The sequence below is a fragment of the Salvelinus alpinus genome, chromosome 25 (genome assembly GCF_045679555.1).
Source record: "Salvelinus alpinus chromosome 25, SLU_Salpinus.1, whole genome shotgun sequence".
In the NCBI taxonomy this organism is placed as follows: Eukaryota; Metazoa; Chordata; class Actinopteri; order Salmoniformes; family Salmonidae; genus Salvelinus; species Salvelinus alpinus.
Genome location: NC_092110.1, coordinates 10,805,170 through 10,822,512, shown reverse-complemented (window position 1 = coordinate 10,822,512; position 17,343 = coordinate 10,805,170). Strand labels below are relative to the sequence as shown.

Below are 17,343 nucleotides of genomic sequence, written 5' to 3'. Positions count from 1 at the left end.
AGACTGAGGGAGAGCTGTCCATAGCTGTCTGGCTATGGACAGGGGAATGTGAGTCTGTCTGACCACTGACCAGTTTGTATCAGCCAGCCACTGAGCCTCTGCAGAATGGGAAAGCAGCCTGAGATAGCCAGACCAGCCCAGGGTGGTGACTGCTGGCAAACACTGGTTCCCTCTCTGAGGCAGTCAAACCCTGCTCTGTGTCTATGACATGGACATAGTCCTTTTTCTAGAGGAGAGAGCGGCTTTGCTGAATCTATAGAATAGCTCATGGTTCGTAGATTGCTGACAAATGGCTCCAGTGCCTTTTGATATCATGGGCTACTTTTCAATGTAATTACCTTTTTGTATGTCCACATACTAGTGTAGGCTAGACCACCAGTTATAAGAGAATGTTGCAAAAGTTATTAAACAGGAAGCCCCTCTTTTTGTGTACGACCACTAATAAATGCTTCGTTGCACAGTATGCACAGACGAGGTTGCTCTCTGGTGGCCTAGTTAGTTGGCAATTATACCCTGTATGTGTTGTGATCGAATGATACGTTATTTTTCAACAGCCTAATGAATGTGACTTTGTACATCTAGAGGGCTTTGCAGAGAGAGAAAGAGAAGCATCTAGAGCCTTATCCATTTGCTCATTAAAGAATATTCTGGTAGCAGGAGAAACCCTTTTTTGTTCCTTTACTTGGCAACTACCTGAGAAAATAAACATGAGCGTGAATGCTGCTGGGTATTATCTGGGCAAAGGTCAGTCCTCCACAGAAACACTAGCATGCTGTTTACTGACTGGAGTGGATGGAGACTACTGTACATGCCAAATGGCACCATATTCCCTATTTGGTGCACTACTTTTGACCAGGGCCCATAGGACTTTGGTCAAAAGTAGTGCACTATATAGGGTGCCATTTGGGACAAACAAAGTTACTTACTAGGGCCGGGACGATACCAGTGTCGCGATACTCGGTAGGAAAAACACGAAGCGCATTTAACTTCCATAGGCAAACAGTCCTAATGTTGGAAAGAAACATCATTATGTTGTCATCCAGAATCACATTTATTTATTTTCCAAGTTATAGCACCCACTATTTTATGACAGTGATTGAAAAGCCTGGGAAATAGGACAATCTCATATATAATATCAAGTGTGGTGTTTTATGCATGCTCCCAGACATTCCAACATTGTTTTGGAACCACCTAAGCTGTGTTTTTGCAAACAATTCCATGAAGGGAGTGTCTTGTTTTTCCCTCTAGGCGTGCCTGGACAGAATAGGCTAATCCATCGAAGGTGTACCACATTCACCTCAGTACCCCTACATGAGCCCTATACTACGAATCAAGTTCGAGGAGTTAACAAGGCAACTTTGGATAACCGTTACCACAAAGGTTTCTCACCTTTTAGCTAGGTACATTTTATGGCAATGAATCCTTCAGAACTAACCTGCTCCGGGGCAGGCTAACTCTGGGCCAACTCCATTTATCCTGAATGATGTGTTTGAGCCACAAGTTGAGGACCAATGAAATCGGATACCCTCCCACTCGCAAAGATTGCATCATAATCCAATTAAATTTGAGGACTGAATAAATATATTATATCAAAGTTCTGTGAGAATTTTTGTACATTTTTTTTTTATGTTAAAATATCAATCACAGCATTTGCTTTCCAAACTAAGTTTTTCACGCGATTGTATTTTGAAATTTGCAAACTGACAGCTGCAACCAACCAGACATACACTGCGTATACAAAGCATTATGAACTCTTTCCATGACAGACTGACCAGGTGAAAGCTATTATTATTTATGTCACTTGTTTAATCCACTTCAAATCAGTGTAGATGAAGGGGAGGACACAGGTTAAAGAAGGATTTTTAAGCCTTGAGACATGGATTGTGTATGTGTGCCATTCAGAGGGTGAATAGGCAAGACAAAAGATTTAAGGTCCTTTGAACTTGGTATGGGAGTAGATGCCAGGCGCACCGGTTTGAGTGTCAAGAACTGCAACGCTGCTGGGTTTTTACCGCTCAACAGTTTCCCGTGTGTGTCAAGAATGGTGCAACACCCAAAGGACAACCAGCCAACTTGACTGTGGGAAGCATTGGAGTCAACATGGGCCAGCATCCCTGAGGAAAGCTTGACACCTTGTAGAGTCCATACCCTGACGAATTGAGGTTGTTCGGAGGGCAAAACTTAATATTGATTAGGTCTATGGCCACAACGCAACAAGCTGTTCCACAGAAGAAGTAGGGATAGAAGTAGGACAAAGTGTTTTTTCATTGATAAGCACTCCCGAGTGGAGCAGCGGTCTAAGGCACTGCATCTCAGTACTTGAGGCGTCACTACAGACACCCTGGTTCGAATCCAGGCTGTATCACAACCAGCCGTGATAGGGAGTCCCATAGGGCGGCGCACAATTGGCCCAGCGTCGTCCAGGTTTGGCCGGTGTAGGCAAACATTGTAAAAAAAGAATTTGTTCTTAGCTGACTTGCCTAGTTAAAACATTTGAAGACGGAATTTAACGATAAATAATCAAATAAAGACGGCACATCTAAAAGCCTATTTCACACCGTTGCCTGCTGAATTTGCAAGATAACTTTTCTGTGGTTAAGATTTTGGCACAAACTAAAATGTGGCACTGGATTCATGTTTCAGCATTGTCTCAAATAAGAGTTTGGTGTTCGACTAGCCATGTGCGACATACACACACAGTTACAAGCCTGCTAGAGTTATCAGCAGGCGGACGAGCAATATCCACCGTCGTAGTACGGACCAAGCCTGACCTGGAATGTGAATTTAACTGAAGCTGGCTTTATAAAATCCTGAGTAGATCTAGCTTGCTTCGTAGTATACCACTCTGCAGTACCGTCACACCCTGGGGACAAATCTCACTAAGAGTCATGATCTGACACATTCAATAACACTTAAATGTCACAATCACTCATACACACTTTCAGCTGTATCAAACATGATGACAAACGTCTGCTGTGGTGGATAGACCTTGGTTAGTTATAGGATTACATCAATTAAAATAGTGGAAAACATCACCAGGATGTCACCACTAATCATCAACAGTTTTATGAAACATCAGAACATGAAAACCCTCCCACTGTGAGAATTGCAGTTGGCTGAAACACATGGCACTGCTTTTATTTGGGTCCCAGTCGTGCTGTGGCACAGGCTGTGCCCTTTCTCTGTCCTCAGCAGGGCACTTTGGTCAGTTGGCTGCTGCCTCATTAGCATGCTAAAGTGAGCGGTCAGACACAGCGCCTTCAGAAAGTATTCATACCCCTTGACTTAGTCAAGCCTGATTTCAAAATGTATTAAATCTACTTTTTGTCTCACCCATCTACACACAACACCCCGTAATGGAAAAGTGAAAACATGCTAGAAATTTTTGCAAATGTATTGAAAATGAAATATGACTAGTTTACATAAGTACCTTTGGCAGCGATTACAGCTGTGAGTTTTTCTGTGTAAATCTAAGAGCTTTGCACACCTGGATTGTACAATACTAAATATACATTTTACAATTCTTCACGCTCTGTCAAGTTGTTTGTTAATCATTGCTAGACAGCCATTTTCAAGTCTTGCCATAGAGTCAGAGTCTTAAAACTAAAATTGCCTTGAAAAATGTTCCTAGGCCAATCAGTAGCATTCAATGTCGTCTTGATAAGCAAGTCCAGTGTATATTTGGCCCTGTGTTTTAGGTTATTGTCCTGATGAAAGGTGAATTTGTCTCCCAGTGTCTGTTGGAAAGCAGACTGAACCAGGTTCCCCGCTAGGATTTTGCCTGTGCTCTATTCCATTTTTTTTTTTTACTCCCTAGTCCTTCTCGATGACAAGCATACCCATAACATGATGCAACCAACACCATGCTTGAAAATATGAAGAGTGTTGGATTTGTCCCAAACATTTTTTGCAGTTTACTTTAGTGCCTTCATGCAAACAGGATGCATGTTTCAGAATATTTTTTATCTTGCACAGGCTTCCTTCTTTTCACTCTGTTATTTAGGTAGTAATGTGGAGTAACTGTAATGTTGATCCATCCTCAGTTTTCTCTTATCACAGCCATTAAACTCGGTAACTGTTTTAAAGTAACCATTGGCCTCATGGTGAAATCCCTGAGCGGTTTCCTTCCTCTCCAGTAACTCAGTTAGGAAGGACGCCTGTATCTTTGCAGTGACTGGGTGTATTGATAAACCATCCAAAGTGTAATTAATAACTTCACCATGCTCAAAGGGATATTCAATGTCTGTTTTTTACCCATCTACCAAAAGGTGGCCTGATGGACTTTACAGATAATTGTAAACTCAGCAAAAAAAGAAACATCCCTTTTTCCAAGACCCTGTCTTTCAAGGATAATTCGCAAAAATCCTAATAACTTCACAGATCTTCATTGTAAAGGGTTTAAACAGGTTTCCCCTGCTTGTTCAATGAACCATAAACAATTAATGAACATGCACCTGTGGAACGGTTGTTAAGATACTAACAGCTTACAGATGGTAGGCAATTAAGGTCACAGTTCTGAAAACTTAGGACATTAAAAGGGGCCTTTCTACTGACTCTGAAAAACAGCAAAAGAAAGATGCCCTGGGTCCCTGCTCATCTGCGTGAACGTGCCTTAGGCATCCTGCAAGGAGGCATGCAGATGTGGCCAGGGCAATAAATTGCAATGTCTGTACTGTGAGACGCCTAAGACAGCGCTACAGGGAGACAGGACGTACAGCTGATCGTCCTCGCAATGGCAGACCACGTGTAACAACACCTGCACAGAATCGGTACATCCAAATATCACACCTGCGGGACAGGTACAGGATGGCAACAACTGCCCAAGTTACAACAGGAACGCACAATCCCTCCATCAGTGCTCAGACTGTCCGCAATAGGCTGAGAGAGGCTGGACTGAGGGCTAGTAGGCCTGTTGTAAGGCAGGTCCTCACCAGACATCACCAGCAACAACGTCGCCTATGGGCACAAACACACCGTCACTGGACCAGACAGGACTGGCAAAAAGTGCTCTTCACTGACGAGTCGCGTTTTTGTCTGACCAGGGGTGATGGTCGGATTCACGTTTATCGTCATTCATACAAATATTTACACGTTAAGATTGCTGAAAATAAACACAGTTGACAGTGAGAAGATGTTTCTTTATATGCTGAGTTTATGTGTGGGGTATAGACATGTTAAATCATTTTAAACACTATTATTGCAAACAAAGGTGAGTACATGCAACATATTATGACACTTGTTAAGCACATTTTTACTCCAGAACTTATTTAGGCTTGCCATTACAAAGGGGTTGAATACTTATTTGTTTTAGCTTTTCATTTTGTATTAATTTGTAGACATTTCTAAAAACATAATTCCACTTTGACATTAAATGGGGTATTGTTTGTAGGCCAGTGACACAAATTAAAAATGTTATCAATTTTATATATTCAGGCTATAAAAACTAAATGTGGAAAAAGTCAAGGGGTATGAATACTTCTGAAGGCATTGTACATTATCTTAAATAACCAAACAACACAGTTCCCAGTCAGAAACATATTTACCCTTCCTGCATCCAACTCTCTGGGATGTGTACACTTATGCACTCCTCCGCACATATTTACTGTAAATAGCATTTGATTGGTGTAAGCATGGGCTACAGGGAGTTTCCACCACATTGCTTCACATCAGTCCTTTCCTTTTAATGGAAAGTGGTCAAGTGCACAATAAGGGTATAGAATCGGGACACAGTCCCTGTTTGTGCGCAGGATAAAAACATTCAAAGGAATGTATAGATCATCCGATCACACAATTTCTCAGCTGATTGGCGATAGTCAGCAAGAGACAAACTTGATGATTCCCTCTGTACCTCTCCATGTTGTTATTGTTCAGAAGCTCCCTTATATAGCCTATTTACTGTAAGTAAATCAAGCTACAGACTGACGGTGAAACCAGTGTCATTAAGGATACAAAGTGCAAACACATGATGTATGGTAGCACCAACAAAGTCTGAATCCTGGTTAAAATCAAATCTTATAGATCCCTTGACTGCTTCCACTTTTTGTTATGTTACAGCCTTATTCTAAAATTGATTAAATTATATTTTTTCCTCATCAATCTACACACCCCATGATAACAAAGCAAAAACAGGTTTAGAATATTCTGCAAATGTATTAAAAATAACACATTCAAATACCTTAATTATTCAGACCCGTTGCTACGAGACTCAAAATTGAGCTCCGGTGCATTCTGTTTCCATTGATCATCCTTGAGATGTTTCTACAACTTGACTGGAGTCCACCTGTGGTAAATTCAATTGATTGGACATGATTTGGAAAGGCACACACCTGTCTATATAAAGGTCTCACAGCTGACAGTGCCTGTCAGAGCAAAAACCAAGCCATGAGGTCGAAGGAATTGTCCGTAGAGCTCCAAGACAGGATTGTGTCGAGGCACAGATCTGGGGAAGGGTACCAAAACATTTCTGCAGCATTGAAGGTTCCATAGAACACAGTGATCTCCATCATTCTTAAATGGAAGAAGTTTGGAACCACCAAGACTCATCCTAGAGCTGGCAGTCCGGTCAAACTGAGCAATCGGGGGAGAAGAGCCTTGGTCAGGGAGGTGACCAAGAACCCGATGGTCAATATGACAGAGCTCCATAGGTCCTCTGTGGAGATGGGAGAAACTTCCAGAAGGACAGCCATCTCTGCAGCACTCCACCAAACAGGCCTTTATGGTAGAGTGGCGAGATGGAAGCCACATGACAGGCTGCTTTGAGTTTGCCAAAAGGCACTTCTACCTGATCATGCATCTCTGGAGAGACCTGAAAATAGCTGTGCAGCGATGCTCCCCATCCAACCTGAGAGCTTGAGAGGATCTGCAGAGAAGAATGGGAGAAACTCCCCAAATACAGGTGTGACAAGTTTGTAACGCTATAGCCAAGAAGCCTCTAGGCTGAAATCGCTGCCCAAGGTGCTTCAACAAAGTACTGAGTAAAGGGTCTGAATACTTATGTAAATGTGATAGTTTTTTTGTTATACATTTTCCCAAATTTATAAAAAACTGTTTTTGCTTCGTCATTATGGGGTATTGTGCATAGATTGGGAGAAAAAAAAACTATTTAATCAATTTGGGGTCTGAATACTTTCCGAACGCACGGTATATGATAGTGTGTATAGACATTATAAACAGTATGTGAATAGAAAATGTGTGTACGACAGTAGTTACAGTGGGGAGAACAAGTATTTGATACACTGCCGATTTTGCAGGTTTTCCTACTTACAAAGCATGTAGAGGTCTGTCATTTTTATCATAGGTACACTTCAACTGTGAGAGACGGAATCTAAAACAAAAATCCAGAAAATCACATTGTATGATTTTTAAGTAATTCATTTGCATTTTATTGCATGACATAAGTATTTGATACATCAGAAAAGCAGAACTTAATATTTGGTACAGAAACCTTTGTTTGCAATTACAGAGATCATACGTTTCCTGTAGTTCTTGACCAGGTTTGCACACACTGCAGCAGGGATTTTGGCCCACTCCTCCATACAGACCTTCTCCTGATCCTTCAGGTTTCATGGCTGTCGCTGGGCAATACGGACTTTCAGCTCCCTCCAAAGATTTTCTATTGGGTTCAGGTCTGGAGACTGGCTAGGCCACTCCAGGACCTTGAGATGCTTCTTACGGAGCCACTCCTTAGTTGCCATGGCTGTGTGTTTCGGGTCGTTGTCATGCTGGAAGACCCAGCCACGACCCATCTTCAATGCTCTTACTGAGGGAAGGAGGTTGTTGGCCAAGATCTCGCGATACATGGCCCCATCCATCCTCCCCTCAATACGGTGCAGTCGTCCTGTCCCCTTTGCAGAAAAGCATCCCCAAAGAATGATGTTTCCACCTCCATGCTTCACGGTTGGGATGGTGTTCTTGGGGTTGTACTCATCCTTCTTCTTCCTCCAAACACGGCGAGTGGAGTTTAGACCAAAAAGCTCTATTTTTGTCTCATCAGACTACATGATCTTCTCCCATTCCTCCTCTGGATCATCCAGATGGTCATTGGCAAACTTCAGACGGGCCTGGACATGCGCTGGCTTGAGCAGGGGGACCTTGCGTGTGCTGCAGGATTTTAATCCGTGACGGCGTAGTGTGTTACTAATGGTTTTCTTTGAGACTGTGGTCCCAGCTTTCTTCAGGTCATTGACCAGGTCCTGCCGTGTAGTTCTGGGCTGATCCCTCACCTTCCTCATGATCATCGATGCCCCACGAGGTGAGATCTTGCATGGAGCCCCAGACCGAGGGTGATTGACCGTCATCTTGAACTTCTTCCATTTTCGAATAATTGCGCCAACAGTTGTTGCCTTCGCACCAAGCTGCTTGCCTATTGTCCTGTAGCCCATCCCAGCCTTGTGCAGGTCTACAATTTTATCCCTGATGTCCTTACACAGCTCTCTGGTCTTGGCCATTGTGGAGAGGTTGGAGTCTGTTTGATTGAGTGTGTGGACAGGTGTCTTTTATACAGGTAAAGAGTTCAAACAGGTGCAGTTAATACAGGTAATGAGTGGAGAACAGGAGGGCTTCTTAAAGAAAAACTAACAGGTCTGTGAGAGCTGGAATTCTTACTGGTTGGTAGGTGATCAAATACTTATGTCATGCAATAAAATGCAAATTAATTACTTAAAAATGTGATTTTCTGGATTTTTGTTTTAGATTCCGTCTCTGAGCCTATATGTATACAGTACATTTGAAGTTGGTTAAACAGTATGTAAACATTCTTAACGTGACCAGTGTTCAATTACTATGTACAGTCGTGGGCAAAAGTTGAGAATGACACAAATATTAATTTTCAAAGTCTGCTGCCTCAGTTTGTATGATGGCAATTTGCATATACTCCAGTAATGTTATGAAGAGTGATCAGATGAATTGCAATTAATTGCAAAGTCCCTCTTTGCCATGCAAATGAACTGAATCCCCAAAAAACATTTCCACTGTATTTCAGCCCTGCCACAAAAGGACCAGCTGACATGTCAGTGATTCTCTCGATAACACAGGTGTGAGTGTTGACGGGGACAAGGCTGGAGATCACTCTGTCATGCTGATTGAGTTCGAATAACAGACTGGAAGCTTCAAAAGGAGGGTTGTGCTTGGAATCATTGTTCTTCCTCTGTCAACCATGGTTACCTGCAAGGAAACACGTGCCGTCATCATTGCTTTGCACAAAAAGGGCTTCACAGGCAATGATATTGCTGCCAGTAAGATTGCACCTAAATCAATCATTTATTGGATCATCAAGAACTTCAAGGAGAGTGGTTCAATTGTTGTGAAGAAGGCTTCAGGGCACCCAAGAAAGTCCAGCAAGCACCAGGACCGTCTCCTAAAGTTGATTCAGCTGCGGGATCGGGGCACCACCAGTACAGAGTTTGCTCAGGAATGGCAGCAGGCAGGTGTGAGTGCATCTGCACGCACAGTGAGGCAAAGACTTTTGGAGGATGGCCTGGGGTCAAGAAGGGCAGCAAAGAAGCCACTTCTCTCCAGGAAAAACATCAGGGACAGACTGATATTCTGCAAAAGGTACAGGGATTGGACTGCTGAGGACTGGGGTAAAGTAATTTTCTCTGATGAATCCCCTTTCCGATTGTTTGGGGCATCCGGAAAAAAGCTTGTCCAGAGAAGACAAGGTGAACGCTACCATGAGTCCTGTGTCATGTCAACAGTAAAGCATCCTGAGACCATTCATGTGTGGGGTTGCTTCTCAGCCAAGGGAGTGGGCTCAATCACAATTTTGCCTAAGAACACAGCCATGAATAGAGTGGTACCAACACATCCGTCCGAGAACAACTTCTCCCAACCATCCAGGAAGAGTTTGGTGATGAGCAATGCCTTTTCCAGCATGATGGAGCACCTTGCCATAAGGCAAAAGTGATAACTAAGTGGCTTGGGGAACAAAACATCGATATTTTGGGTCCATGGCCAGGAAACTCCCCAGACCTTAATCCCATTGAGAATTGGTGGTCAATCCTCAAGAGGGGGGTGGACAAACAAAAACCCACAAATTCTGACAAACTCCAAGCATTGATTATGCAAGAATGGGCTGCCATCAGTCAGGATGTGGCCCAGAAGTTAATTGACAGCATGCCAGGGCGGATTGCAGAGGTCTTGAAAAATGAAGGGTCAACACTGCAAATATTGACTCTTTGCATCAACTTCATGTAATTGTCAATAAAAGCCTTTGACACTTATGAAATGCTTGTAATTATACTTCAGTATTCCATAGTAACATCTGACAAAAATATCTAAAGACATTGAAGCAGCAAACTTTGTGAAAATTAATATGTGTCATTCTCAAAACTTTTGGCCACGACTGTACATAGGGCAGCAGTCTTTAAGGTGCAGAGTTGAGTACCGGGTAGTAGCTGGCTAGTAACAGTGACTTAAGTTCAGGGCAGGGTACTGTGCAGAGGCTGGCTAGTACCCAGTACACTTTAGACAGACCAGACAGAGCTTTTCCTCCTTGAGGTAGTTAAAAATTTAATTCTCTGGAGGTCCAAGTTTCTTTTGAAGATTTCAATACGCCTGACCAACATGGACAGTTCTTCTGATTGACTCAGAGACCAGACAGTAGCCATCAATTCTCCTTCCATCTGTTGAAAGGATCAGAGCTACCGGACATCCTCCTCACCGATCCAGGATATGAACATTTATAACTACAGTAAGTTTTATGTTGGAAAGATACCCAGGCCTGGATGTCTCAGACCTCAGTTAGCAGGATATGACCTTATTTAAGGAGGACCTGTGCTTTATGGTGGAAGGTCAGCCCCCCCTTCTGTTTAAAATCTAGCCAAAGGAGACAGACAAGAAGTACCAATATGACCGAAAACCTTTCCTATAAATCATCTTATTCAGGGAACAGAGAGGCTGAGACAGGTATAGAACGCACAGCATGTCCATATTGAATGATCTTACACAATAGTAAGAGTCCTTTCAAGCACTACAAAGAACCTACAGCCCATATAGGCCTAAGGTCAGAGGTTTAAAAAATACTTTGTTCCATTTGATGTGCCACGGGAAATCAATTCTTATTGTGAACATTACAAAAACAATCCCATTGGTTTACTTTATCTGGAAACCCCATCAATATATAGAGTACAATCACTCACACACTATATCAGAAACTGCCCCACTCACAATAACATTGATAGGCCGAGCAAATGCTGTGGTTGTCTGTGAAAACAGCAACCATGGAGTGAGGAACCTTCAGCCTTCAGGTAGCTATGAACATCAACGCTATTTTTTGGGGTCGCCTTTGCATGTCACATTACTGAAGCAACACTGTAGCAATCATTCATACCGATCACGTATCACTGCAACATGACAAGGCACATTGCTTCAACTCATGGAACCCTTCGAGCCATTTGGAACAACAGTGTCAGTGAGGTGGAATGTTGATGACAAACAAGAAATGCTCTTCAAGCTTATTCACAGTGGAATGCCACCTGGGCTCTTTGTTAGCATGTCGCAAATGAGACATGAATCCATTTAGGCCTTCCCCTGTGGAAAACCATTCTGGCTCATAGTTTCACTCCTGCCCCAACTAAGCTTTTCAGACTGCTTACTAGTTACTTCACAGTTAGGGATAAGAGTAGGAGCCGGCTAGTTTGTACGTGAGGGTCTCATTGTTTCTGAGTATGGTGATGTAATGTGTACCTCTAAGATGAATGCCTGTTCACACTCTCTCTGCCCTATTGCCAAACAAGACGATTCAAAGCATAGTATTGTAACACACTCGCCAAATACGGAAGATTATTCAAAGCATACACACAAGCCTCAAAGCAGAAAACATTTCAAAGCTGCTTGCTCGTCACAACCACTCAAAGACTAACATAAGTTTAGAAGGAGAGAGAGGAAGAAAACCCCTTTTATGCATTAGGCACACTTTCCAGCTGCCCGTTGGCTATAAAGTACTATCAAACAGTCTGCAAAGCTTCTCCATCTTTGGGGTGTACGTTTGTGTATGCTGTGTGGGTGCTGACAACCTCCTCTAGCGAAGCAGCGAGGGGAGCTGGGTTCACTGAGGCAGCCCTCTGGAGGGTTTGAGTTAGGGGGAGCTGGGCTAGAGGACCAGAGTTAGGGGGAGCTGAGGCTCACTGAGGAAGTGGGGTGGGATGACAGACAGACTGGCTGGCTGCGCCTCTGCCTGAGAATGAATAACACCAGGACACACCATTGTCCAGCCCCAATGAAGCACACAAGCAGAGAATGGGAAGTTGTTCAAACAGCTACACTGGACCATTGTTGAGCCTCACCGGACAGAGGGCTGGGCTCAATGGGTGGGGCAAGGCAGGCAGGGCAGGGCTACAGAGGCCTCTGGGATAGTCCCATCCACTTCATACTAGTCCTACGCAGAAAACTAAATGGTGCCCGATGCACCGACCGCACATGCTGATGCTCCTTCTATCTGCCTAATTTTAATGTGGGTGGTGCAAAGGGGTGTTACCACCCACCAACCTTTATGCAATGTCTGCCTTATGCTATGTCTGTCTCGACCACATGCAAATATGCAAGTCTAGAATACACACAAAGCAAAACACAAACACACACAATAAAGTCTAGCAGAGCATAGAGTACACTGGTAAATCATTCTCCAGAGCAGTTCACAGGCAAAGACGGAAGCTGAGCGAGCACCGAAAGAAAAACAACTGGCTTGGTTTCACTGAGTGAGTTACCTCATTTATCCTCACCTCACCTGAGCAATGTTTTGACATAGCAACAAAACTATTCCAAGAACAATACATCATAACTAAATTAGGAGGAAAAAATAGTGCCAACCAGAACTGTGCCAAACGCTATAAATATTTCCGGAGGTAGCTCCTGCACACATTTAGTGGAAGAGCTTCAATGTTGCTCTTTTGAAAGGCTTTCCCAATTGCCATAGAGTTAGATCAAGACCGGCAAGTGTTATGAACAACTAGACCTAGCCCAGGTAGAGGTGGATGCTCTACCACCCATCTACCTCATCTGTACTTCGCCTCAGACTGCATCTGCCACAGAGGTAGACTAGAGGTCAGTCATTCATTCATCACTTAAGTTATATTAATATGTTTTTAATGACTAATGGTATTAATTACTCTTTACCCATACGTCATGGTGTCATTGTGCATGACTGAGTCTGGGACTGTGGCTGCTGTGAGCAGAGCTTTTAGATGAGTTCGAGGGGGGGTGGGAACATCACAGAGGAACAAACATCTCTCACAGAACTCCTCCTCGCTCGGTATCGGTTACTCGAGTGGAAAGAAGTTCTGGTATCACATCTTGGCATAGCTGTGACATTCCCTCACGTTGAGATAGAGTACCATACACACTGTACTGTAGGAGCTATCAGTATGACCTCACTGGTTTTAATTTAAGGCTTCTGCTACTCCCACACTTCATGTCAGCGATTCCAGATCTCTCACTAATTGAGCTAAACAAATCCCCTTGTGGCTGTCTGCTGGATAACAAAATAGACACGCCAGACACGCACACAAAATGTGCATACACACACACCCACACGAGAGAGGGGGGAGGGTGGGGTTCTGTACTCTATTAGAGCCCCAGTCAGTCCCCCAGACAGGGGAATGCAGAGAGGTCAGTAGTAGGAACCTGCGATTCAGGACTGGTGAACCAGGGGGAATGTCAGCCTGGGGGCGCAGCGTAGGCAGCCAGACAGGAACCCATCTAAACGGAATGATGTGATGATGCCTGGAAGAGACTTGGGCTTCTGCCCGGTGCTCAGCGTGTTAAGTATCGGAGGTATTACTTATTAAAAAGGCTGAGAATCCAGTGCCGCACACAGACACAAAAACACACACACACACACACACACAGAGGGGTCTGGTCTGGAATGGATGATTAACAGCACTGTAGTAATCTAAGTGATCGTGAGGCTGACTGAGGCATGTGATTTGTGTCAGCCCTACAAAATACCTGTCATATTTCAGAACGAGAACAGGTTAGCACTGAGCTACTAGGGTTGTTGTCATTAGCATGACTTGGGCTTGATCGGAGGCCTCCGGGTAGCATGTAGACTATTTTGCGTATGATAGAACATTCCAGCCTATGCATGTCTAACATCATGGACGTCAGTGCATGGAGGTAACCAAGACATCACCTATCTTCTACATCATTACACACAGCAATTAGGGGTGGATTGCACACAAGACGGTTCGCAAACATTGGTTTAATCATTTTTTTTTAATGCCTCACCTGATGATAGGATTAGAGGGGCAAAACTGATACATGTGAACAAGTTGCAATGTCCTCTAGGCCCTTTTTTAATCAAAATCAAATTTGATTTGTCACATGCTTCGTGAACAACAGGTGTGGACTAACAGTGAAATGCTTACTTCCACGATGAGAGGGATGCTGAGACTCTCACTTTAAAATCTATGTCAAACAAAAACCAAATGGTAGCAAAGTTAAACCAATAACTACTTTTCATAATTTCCACAGAAAATTTTACAAAAATACATTTACTTGAACAGTGCAGATCCAAAATGTGTTAACAGAATGACGGTTTGTGCCCTCATTCTGCTACCAAACATGCATTTTAAAGTGAAAAAGTCTCAGCATCACTCTGTTACTGTGGAATTGCCTGTATGTCCCTCACTGCTACTCTGACCCCAAGGGAAGAATATAAACTACAGACAGTTTTCTAACAACAATATATCATTAAGAGAAACTTGTTTGCTTGTTGATGGTAAAACTTAAGAGCCGAGACTCTCGGTCTGAACATTAACACGCGTCGCTTGGTCTGAACAGTAACACGCGTCGCTTGGTCTGAACAGTAACACGCGTCGCTTGGTCTGAACAGTAACACGCGTCGCTTGGTCTGAACAGTGACACGCGTCGCTTGCCGTACGGTTTTGGAAACATAAGGACCTTCTTTCAAATTGGGGAGAAATACATTTTCAAAAAACAAAAAGGTTAAATTGATACACACCTTTATAGGGTTAGGGTTCCCACACGGCCATATTTCCATGTTACAGCGCTTGTTTACGGAAAACAGACAGAAGACAGAGTGGCTGTGCTAATTAGCTATCTGCGTCTCTGAACACCTCTGAGTAAACGGAAGACAGACGCCACAGACATGTCACTGAAAAATATTGTCACAGCCATATTAAAACCGGTTAAAACAGTGTAGAGTAAATGTGTATTTTGCATTTGTGTAATCATTTTGATATGATATCAAAGTAAAGGGATTTATGTTTCTAGAACCGCACTGCAATTGAGAATCGATTCAAGTTTAGATGGAGTATTTTGCTGTTTTGGCTTCCAGAGCCAATTCGCCCTTTAAACAGAACATGTAAGATCCTTGCACGGAGTAACGTTAGGCTCCTTTAGTCAAATATTGGGATAGGAATGACATATACTATACAGTATATACAAAAGTATGCGGACACCCCTTCAAATTAGTGGCTTCGGCTATTTCAGCCACACCCATTGCTGACAGATGTATAAAATCAAACACACAGCCATGCAATCTCCATAGACAAACATTGGCAGAATGGCCTTACTGAAGAGCTCAGTGGCTTTCAACATGGCACCATCATAGGATGCCACCTTTCCAAGTCAGTTCATCAAATTTCTGCCCTGTTAGATCTGCCCCGGTCAACTGTAAGTGCTGTTATTGTGAAGGGGAAATGTCTATGAGCAGCCGCGAAGTGGAAGGCCACACAAGCTCACAGTACAGGACCGCCGATTGCTGAAGCACGTAAAAATCATCTGTCTTTGGTTGTAAAACTCACTACCGAGTTCCAAACTGCCTTTGGAAACAACGTCAGCACAATAACTGTTCGTCGCGAGCTTCATGAAATGGGTTTCCATGGCCGAGCAGCTGCACACAAGCTTAACATCACCATGTGCAATGCCAAGCGTCGGCTGGAGTGGTGTAAAGCTTGCGTCCATTGGACTCTGGAGCAGTCCATTGGACTCTGGAGCAGTCCATTGGACTCTGGAGCAGTCCATTGGACTCTGGAGCAGTCCATTGGCCGCGTTCCCATCTTACACTCTGACAGACAAATCTGGGTTTGGAGGATGCCAGGAGACCGGTACCTGCCTGAATGTATAGTGCCAACTGTAAAGTTTAGTGGAGGAGGAATAATGGTCCAGGGATGTTTTTCATGGTTTGAGCTTGGCCCCTTAGTTTCAGTGAAGGGAAATCTTAACACTACATCATACAATGACCTTCTAGACGATTCTGTGCTTCCAACTATGTGGCAACAGTTTGGGGAAAGCCATTCCCCGTTTCAGCATGACAATGCCCCCGTTCAAAGCGAGGTCTATACAGAAATGTTTTTTTGAGATTGGTGTGGAAGAACTTGACTGGCTTGCATAGAACCCTGACCTCAACCTCATCGAACACCTTTGGGATGAATTGGAACGTCGATTGTGAGCCAGGCCTAATTGCCCAACCTCACTCATGCTCTTGTGGCTGAACAGAAGCAAGTCCCCGCAGCAATGTTCCAACATCTAATGGAAAGCCTTCCCAGAAGAGTGGAGGCTGTTAAAGCAGCAAAGGGGGGGACCAACTCCATATTAATGCCCATGATTTGGGAATGAGATGTTCTATGAGCAAGTGTCCACATACTTTTGGTAATGTAGTGTAGCTTCTAACTGACGTTCAAGGGAAATTACATTCATAGGCAAATTACAGTTGGAACAGTAGAGTAATACACATATCTAACTTGTTCCCAATCTCGATCATTCACACCATAATTACACTGTAGGCCTACTTACAAAACAAAAAACAGGTTTAGGCTACATTACATTAAAAAAATTACAACAGATCAAAGCATTCACTTGTATAGGCCTACTATAGTTGCATTGCATGCAAACACCAGTTCCAGAGATATAACACCGGCTTCTTCGCCACAAGCCCGCATAAATACACTAACTGATACAAAAGACACACGACACTTGAAACCGCGTAAAGACATTCTTCACATACCGAGGTAATCAAATCGCCTTTAACTGTGCAGTTTTGCAACCAAAATGTGGCGGCGGTTCACATAGATCTTTAATTTGCAATCGAATTTGCATGTTTTATCCCCACGACCCACCCATCTAGCTGATCCTCGGTCATCGGGTCTCATCTGTGTCGATCTGTTGCCGTAAATATGTAAAAAATGTCTCTGGAATATATTTGTATGTGGGAAAAAATACACCACCATCATCGTGTTAGTTATCTAATATCGATTTAGCCTACCTTGTAAACAAATCCATAATTGAAGCAGTTCGATCGGTGCTTTATGCTTGTGTATTCCCCTTTAACACAATAATCATTGGACTGTTGCAGGTGACATCATCCCTTTTGGCCCGTGTCAG

General features: G+C 43.4%; 1 protein-coding gene across 2 annotated transcripts in view; it reads right to left on the bottom strand.

Annotated features, from left to right (window-relative positions):
• The window catches only part of LOC139553357 (disheveled-associated activator of morphogenesis 1-like), a 93,028-nt gene extending 75,685 nt beyond the window's left edge, over positions 1-17,343 (bottom strand). For both annotated transcript variants that reach the window (XM_071365601.1, XM_071365603.1), the window contains exon 1: positions 17,225-17,343. The gene's annotated coding sequence lies outside the window, so the exon portion shown is untranslated. The remainder of the gene's footprint in view (positions 1-17,224) is intronic.